The sequence below is a fragment of the Nanorana parkeri genome, unplaced genomic scaffold, assembly GCF_000935625.1.
Source record: "Nanorana parkeri isolate BGI_ZX_2015 unplaced genomic scaffold, ASM93562v1 scaffold200, whole genome shotgun sequence".
Classification (NCBI taxonomy): Eukaryota; Metazoa; Chordata; class Amphibia; order Anura; family Dicroglossidae; genus Nanorana; species Nanorana parkeri.
In genome coordinates, this window is record NW_017306468.1 from 183,910 (window position 1) to 192,833 (window position 8,924).

General features: G+C 39.3%; 1 protein-coding gene across 1 annotated transcript in view; it reads left to right on the forward strand.

The window, feature by feature from the left end:
• Window positions 1-8,924, forward strand: part of ZNF407 (zinc finger protein 407) — a 383,946-nt gene that overhangs the window by 139,404 nt on the left and 235,618 nt on the right. The window lies entirely within an intron of this gene.

The following is an 8,924-nucleotide window of genomic DNA, read 5'->3' on the forward strand; positions in this document are numbered from 1 at the left end:
ATACACAGATATAGATTTAAATACAGTATTTACGATGTGAGCTTCACTCCTTAGAGTGTATGTACTTCTTTTGGTTTTGGATTGAAAGGGTTTTTGTTGTCTGTCTCCACTGGGGAGATTTACTCTCCCTATCTGTCCTGGTGACTGTTTGCGTTGTCACAGAAAGAGGAATAGAGGGGAAATAGTGGAATGGTAACACCTGGCTTTACGTACACATTAAGTAACATTTATGGGAACGTTTTTTAATATTACTAGAGTAAACTGGTGTTAACATTCAGCTGGGTGCGGGGCCTTTTATAATTACAAAGGGTCAGAGCTCACATACAGCAAGGTGTTTTTTTTTAATACAGTGTCATATCTTGTGTGCTGATAGTTTGCAAATACAGTAAATATTAGATAAAAAATTAGACTTTCTCATAAGCTTGTCCAAGGAAGCAAAGTTTACTTTTATAGCATCGAAATTCCTATATTGCCTGTGTTCTTCCTTTACAATAGGATGGTTTTTCTCTGTAACGTTACATGGTTTACTAAATAATAAAAAAAAAAAAACACCTCTGCATGAGCAGAATTGAGTATGTAATATTACTTACCTACAACTGATTCATGTTTTTACCTGTTGAGGTCTGTTCAGAGTCAAAGTATGGTAGAATGACTCGTTAAGTAAGTGACAGGCAGTTGCAGCCCCAGTATAACTGTGCCTTATTGCTTTGTGCGTGCTCAAAGCACTCCCTGCAGCCAAGTCTGGGCTCTGTAGTCCTAGATGAGGTCTTCATGGGTGCTGACCATAAAAAGTTCATCAAAGTAATGAGGCGAGGAGAGAGCTTGGCGCTCATGGGCAGAACTCGGCACCAAGGAGTGTGAACTGGCTCCAGCTGTGACAATAAAACAGCAGGTGGCTGCTGTCATTAGGGGTGGCAGATGAGGCAGGGGACTAACACTCAGCCCACAAAACTCTCATTTGTTAGCCATGGCCACTGTACCATGCAAAATAGCTTCCATCTCAGTCAATTTTACATTGCAAAATATTACACAGTCGCCACAAGAAAATTGGAGCCTTGGGTATAAAGAGCTGTGTGATCTCCTTACACAAAAACATATCTCCGCCAGACTGCTTTGAAACTATTTGTGTGTTTTTCCTCAAGTATAAAAATATCAGGCAGACTTTGAATCTTTAACCCGTTCAAAATATTACGCTTTAGTTCTTGTGTTGATCATCGAGAAGTGATGAGAATGATTTTCTGCCTTCAGTTTGGAGACCAATCATACTCTAGTGCTCACTGATGTAATGAGCTACAGTCAGCACACACAAGATGGCTAATATCTTTTTGTAATGCATAATTATGCAGCACAGTGAAGTGGAAGGCACTGAGTGAAAGCAGCCTTTCGACGTATTACTTGTATTGAAAATGCCTTTTTCATGTTCAGCTTAGTAGTCCGCTCTGAAATTATTTGCATGTTCTTCAGAAAGCTTTGTAAAAAAAGAGGAAAAAAAAAAGAAAATCTAACCTAAATGATTTAACTGAGCCCATTTGCATTGCTGAATAATTAGTAAAACCAGAAGGGAAGACAAAGACCATCAACCAACCCAATCTGATGAATTCTCATACTGCTGATCCTGGAGAAGGCAAAAAAAAAAAAAAATCCCCAGTGGAAAAATCAAATCCCTTCCTGACCCCATCAGTGGCCAACAGCTTCATTCTCTGGATCAATCGCTTGGGTAATGAATTCTAATAATTACAGCTAGAGATACCATTTGTAGTAAGAAAAAACATCCACATTTAAACACCGCTATAATCTACTCTGTAGTAAGGCAAACAAAGCAACACAGGAATTGCAGTACACATACCTTCCAATCAGAAACCAACTCGGTAGCTATGACTGCACAAAACTCTGAAAGCTGCTCCATTAGGTCAGTGCACATTATTACACTTTGCACTATGTTAATCAATAGGTATATTCAATTATTTAAAGGGCAATGGTGGTGTGCTTATAACGATAATCTGTGCAAATTAGATTCCAGGTCAGTGAGAGTTGAGTATTAGTTTGAATTTACAATTTGCAATACTTTGCAGGTGGCTACCTGCTTTATTGAATCAATGTACGTATAGACATAATCATTTATTTGAATTGGACAGCAATCTCATGTCTATGGGAGGTCTACAACCCTTGTTGGCTGCCCACTACTAGGGAAAATTAACAATGGGACAGGTAACCAAACCTGACTGATTGCTATTGTTAGTCACCATAGACCAGTGCTGACCTCTTCTTTCCAGCTCCCCACCTCCTTCCCTTTCCATAAACTTGTGAACTCTCGACAGACAGTTTGCCCAAAGAGCTGACATATCAGGCAGTAACAAACATCTGCCCTCAAGCAGCTTTTGAATAATAATGTTGGTCACTACCCTCTCCCTTCAGCAGGTCCAGAGTCTGGGCAAACTGACTACTTGAAGCGGAAATTAATATGGATTTAGCCCCGTGTAGCTACCAGGTGTCCTATTGTGCAAGGCAGTCCCATGATTGTCATAAGTGTAAAAAGCAGTTAATGTGTATTTTTACGGTTTTTGTTGCATTTAAATATGGACATTATGCAATTCTTCTCCATGTCTTCTGTATGTTGAGTGCAATTGAATTGTCTGTTATTCTGTAAGTAGGGACATGTCACAGTAGCACTTTTCTTGTTCTGTATGCTAGGTGTTATTCTCAGTATCTCTTTCTGTATGCATCGCTATCGCACAGTATCGCTGTATAGTATTAGTAAATGTACTCCTGTGACCCAAAAGTGAAGAATAGCTAAAAAAAAACTTTGCCTATACTTCTGTTTAAGGTCCTTTCTCTGCCTTGTAGTCACCTTTAAACAAACAAAGAGTAACGCTTTTTCAGTACTGCAGTTATTTAATGTATCACAGGCACTTTTTTACGCTCCTCTCTTTGGCATTATAATTCACTCATGAATAAGGTATGCGTTATAAAGCTGATATGTATAGCACTGCACATATCTGTTTCTTAAAATAATTACATAAGTAACTAATTTAGACTCAAAAATTGTAAAGAAACATAAAAATAAGGATTAAACGGCATCCTAAAAAAAAAAATGAAAGCAGTCTGACCCTGGGGGCAGGCATTACAAACTGATCATTCTCCCCTTAGAGATCTATAATTAATAAATGGCATCTTCTAATACCTATCTGCATTGACAATGCATTTTCTATGTTAGTGCCTTGAGTTTGCATTACTTTGAATGTAAATTTTCCCATCCAATCAAAACACAGTGACTTGAACACGGCCATAAATAATACCGTCTTCTCCTACACACGTAACTGTAGATTTGTCATAGCAAGACAGTCTAGACATGAAAGAATTGGTTGATAGTTATTGCAGGCAATCATTTTAAACTACTAATGTTTGAATCATAAAGACAAATATTTAATTGATCACCCAGAAGAAGTCATATGCAGGCAAGGGAATGATAATACTCCTGGCTTTAATGATCTCTAAAACAAAAGCCTCATAGCTAGAGAAAGATAAGGCCCTCATTTCCCTAATGAGTCACCACTAGATGGTGCTTGTTTTCACAGAGCGATCTGTCACATCAAGAAAGTGCTATTAAAAAGTCGAATTGAAGCAGCCTAGAATTCAGCAGTATACAAAATGAGGTCCAGATATCAAGCTGAGCAGGACATCAATGTGTTTTCCAAGTTGATTACATGTGCTGCACACTAAATAGATATAAGCTCTCCATACATGCTACTCTGCAGTATATATAAGCCCATGCAAAATGGTACATTATACACAGTTAAAGCTGAACTCTTGGCCAATTTAAAAGACACACATTATTGCAGCTTAAGTGTTTATAAATACATTAATTTTTTTTTTTTTTAAATGCAAGCAGTGTAAGTGCAAAATGAAGATCTGTACTTGCTCAACCTCCATCTTCAAGCAGTTTAAGTGCTGATGCCACACTGACATGCCAAGGCATCACTGCAAAGTGTGTTCCCTAACTACCATGTAAAAGAGCTCCAATCTTGGGATATATATAGTAATAAATTGAGAGTAGGTATGGCTAAAGGTGCCCATACACCTGACGATTATCGTACAATAACCGTGGATGATCCTGCGATCGTACGATAATCGGCAGGTGTATGGGCAATGTGCGACCTCTTCTACTGTAAGGTCGCACGACATTCGTCTTCCGAGCACGCTTGAAAACCTGCCGAAGATCGTACAATTTTCGGCGGGTTAGTGGTGCGCTCGGGAGACAAATGCCGCACGGGCCGTTGTGCGCAAGCTCAGCACTGCAATCATCGGAAGCCCTCGACTCAGCGGGGCGGGCTTGTGATGATTGCAAGTACAATCTGCCTGTCCAAGATGGGCAGATCGTACAAAATTTTAATGACCTTACAACCATCGCACAACGGAAGTCGTGCGATGGTTGTAAGGTGTTTGTAAGGTGTATGGCCAGCTTTAGAGGTAGCTCATTCCCCCTCAAAGGTGCAGGGACAAATCACAAGCCCAAACCTGCTTAATGACAGCTGAAGATCTCCACTGTCTTTCTGCATAAATCCAACAAGCATCTTTTTTTGCTGGCCATCTTAAAAGCTTAACCCCTCTGTTTTGTTAATTGCTCTATATGTCCCAATATAGAAACTCTGTTAGACTGAAGTTAGGGCCCACGCTTTGAAGAGGTCCCTTGATGCAGCAGGGTTGCTTTACATATATCTACACATGTATGCAACACAAAATCCCTACTTTCAACTCAAATTGTCTAAACAGTGCTGACTAAGCTGTTGGGGAACTTTTTTGTATTGGATTGTGCGAACTGTCCTGACCAGATGCAACATTTTATGCTAGCTGTTATGATGATGATGTTCATAGGAATGAATGCATAGAAATGGATAGGAATAGATGATAGGAATAAATGCTGGCCAACTTTCAGCCTGGAAGACTAAGGACATTACTGACAGCAAATAAGTACTGTTGGGGACAACTCTGAATCGAAGGCTTTTTTTATTTTTTAATGGACTATTTTTTTAAATCTTTTCTTTTATACAGTATGTTTAACTTTTTAGAATTCTACTGTAATGTTTCAGAAGTACTGAGAACTTTGTGTCCAAGGTTTAAAAAAAGCATTCAGTTTCTAAAGGCATACTAAATATTTGCTAGCACATGTACTTACGGTATTTGCCGGCGTATAAGACGGGTTTTGAGACCTTAAAACATCCCCCGAAAATCGGGGGTCGTCTTATACGCCGGGTACATACGGAAGGATATGGCATGCTGTATGTAGCTTCGGCTACTTACGGTATACTGCGCTGAGCCAATCACGGCAGGCTTTGTATTAATGAATACAAAGCCTGTATTCATTAATACAAAGCCTGCCGTGATTGACTCAGCGGAAGACGGAGGACACAGCGGGGATCATGGACAAGGTAAGAGACTGTAATCCCGAGTGTGGCTCGGGGTTACCGCTTATGGTACTGAAAATTAACCCCGAGCCACACTCGGGAATACCGCCATGGATGTTAGTGGGTGCATTTAAACATTGTTTTGGGCTATACTCGTCTTATATGACGAGTATAGCCCAAAACCTATATTTTACACAAAAAGTAGGGGGTCGTCTCATACGCCGAGTTGTCTTATAGGACGGCAAATACGGTATTTACAGTTGACTAATTTTTGCTGCGTCCACCGTGGTATGAGATTACAGAGCCTGTGATAACAAGTGTGATCCAAAATACACTTTTTTACTGCCAAATGGTTCATCGTTTAAAAAAAAGAAACGTCCTGGAGGTGTTTGCTATAATGTGCTACTATGCATAGCATATTAGCGTTTCGACTGTCAGTTTTAAATGCTGCCTCTGTCTTTGTAGAGGAGATTTTTCTCTTTCTGCTCTGTGTAAATCAATACAATTCTGACAGAGGTTCTGAAAAAATAATTCTGGCTGGATTTGTACTATATAGCAGAACATAGCTTTATACTATATAGCAGAACACTTAATGTTCCACCCTAGGCCTTGGGAAATTATCTTCAGTATACTGTGTTGAGACAGCTTTCCACTACAGACTGCCATTTGATAGAACTCCTACTTTACCATCTCTTCACTGCAAACTTTCACACTCATGGTAAAATCTGTTTTCGTGCAAGTTAAATTGGAGCTCTGTACTATATAATGTAGGGGAAATTTATCAAAACTGGAGCAGAAGACTCTGGAGCAGTTGCCCATGGCAACCAATCAGCTTCTCTCTTCAGTATGCTCAGGTAAGATTTGAAAATGAGACAGAGATGCTGATTGGTTGCAGTGCACATCTGCTCCAGATTTTGCCTGCTCCAGTTTTGATAAATTCCCCCCTATGTGTATACCCCGGTTCTTGGTTTACAGTTTATCTCTGTCCTAACTGGTATGTTCTTGTACATTTTCAAATGATATTTTGCACTAATATTGGGATTTGAAGCTTAGAATTCCGTGTAGCACAAAAACATAACTCGCTAACGCTCTTTGTAGCAAGAATGAAACACCTTGATATCAAAATGTCCTATTAATTGAGTGCAGTGTTTGTTTTATAATTCAGCTGTGTCCATTATACAAGAAATGTCCAGATGAATTCTGTGTTTAATGTTAAAAATCTTATAACATGCCAGTTTGATTTGTATCCCCTCATATCACAGCATGCTAATTAAAATCATATTTCTGCATATTTCATGCCTTTCGTGTACATATGCAAATGGAATCCCATTGCCTTTCAGCAATTAGTAATTAAGTTTATGAAGGACAGCTGTAATACATAATTAACAAAAATGTTTTCGAGTCCTTTTCACACTAGAAGTTGTAACAGAAATGTTTGCTTATCAAGTGAGCAATTTGATTTTTTTTTACATTTGCTGATATTTAAATTGTCAGTCTTCATCATTGGAGGATATTGCATAAAAAAAAAAAAGATTCCAGCAAATTGACAATAAGTAAAATATTTTTTTTTTCTTTCATGTGCACTGGTCAATACATATCCACAGAACATTGATACTTCAATTCAAAGAACACTAGCGTCTGTAATGAACAGTTTGCATTTAGGCTCATGGAACTAGAGCTGCAGCTAACGATTATTTTCAAAATCGATTAGTTAGCCGATTATTAAGTTCGATTAATCGGATAAAAAATAAAATACATTTTAAAAAATGGCTCCAGTGATGGGTTACTAGTATGCATTGAGATTGTAGTCCATCACAGCAGCAAGCTTGGAGTGGTGGAAGTAAAAAAGTCAGTGTGGTGTGCAATATAGTGAAATGGATAGTGTAAAATTATACAACGTGAATGCAGATGGGGGGGCTGGCAGCGGCGAGCGTGAGGTGGGGAGGAGGTGCGGCGCGCAGCGTGTGTGGAGCTGTGGAAAGGGTCAACCAATTGGAAGCCGATTCATCGATGATTGAAAAAGTTGACAACTTTTTCAATCATAGATTATAATCGATTTGGTCGATTAGTTGTTGCAGCCCTACATGGAACACAGCCTTACATATCTATTTGTAAAAACTGAAGAAATAAAAAAATGGGGACAAGGAGAGAATATAACCACAGGGACTCATCAGGTGGTTTCATTTTCCTGTGAGGAAAACATGATGGCTAATTTGGTTCTTTTAATTTTTGGTTACATTATTATTACAAAACATAACAAAAAGAAAAACCTCCTAACAACACAAGCCACATACTACACTTGTCCATCAGAGACTAGTTTAGTAGCTGGCTTGTGTTTTTTCGAATGACAACTCAGCCGCTGAAATTCATAATACAAGCCGACACTTTCTACTTTGGGATCAGGGTTTGGGCTCAGTATATCTTGCTACTTGAAGGAAGCTGGCAGAGGTAATTGGAGAAGCACAAGGCTGCACAGCAGAGCTGAAGATGTTCATTCTGGCAGCTTACAAAGGAGTAAGAGATGGGGTTTGTAAAGGCTCTCCTGTGTGCACTGTTATACCTAGAGGAGGAGGCAGAAGGCTGTAGAATGAAAAAGGGAGGTGACTTTAGTGCAGGCTGTAAATCCCCCATAGGAACACCCTAAATTGGACTAGAGCCAACACTGACCCAAACAAAAATTACATTTTATTTGAAAACCCCTGCACAGATTTAAATGTCCTCTGGGTGGTTAACAAGAATTTTTAGCTTCTGGAGAGACTTCTTTCAATTTTAACTTTTACTTTTTGTTTGTTACTTAACGCTATTGCTATTACACATACAGGTGAAACTCGAATAATTAGAATATCGTGCAAAAGTTAATTTATTTCACTAATGCAACTTAAAAGGTGAAACTAATATGTGAGATAGACTCATTACATGCAAAGCAAGATAGTTCAAGCCGTGATTTGTCATAATTGTGATGATGATGGCTTACAGCTCATGAAAACCCCAAATCCACAATCTCAGAAAATTTGAATATTACATGCAATCAATAAAACAAGGATTGTACATAGAACAATATCGGACCTCTGAAAAGTATAAGCATGCATATGTACTCAGTACTTGGTTTGGGCCCCTTTTGCAGCAATTACTGCCTCAATGCGGCGTGGCATGGAAGCTATCAGCCTGTGGCACTGCTGAGGTGTTATGGAAGACAACCACACACCTTACGATTATCGTAAGGTGTGTGGGCACCCTTAGTGAAATAAATGAACTATTGCACGATATTCTAATTATTCGAGTTTCACCTGTATATGTGATAGCACATTGGAGGTGACAGTAGTAGACCCCTAATGTCACCTTTGCACATCAAAGACGCTAATCAAGCACTGGTCATGCATGATCAGCTTCCTCCCTGGCCCACCTAGCTAGGAATTTACAGCTCAGAAATCGCACGTTTCTGAGCTATTTCCCAGCTATGAAAGCCAGGGAAGAAGCGTTGCATGCTCGCTGGTCTCTTGCCCTGCTTACTGCGGACACCAC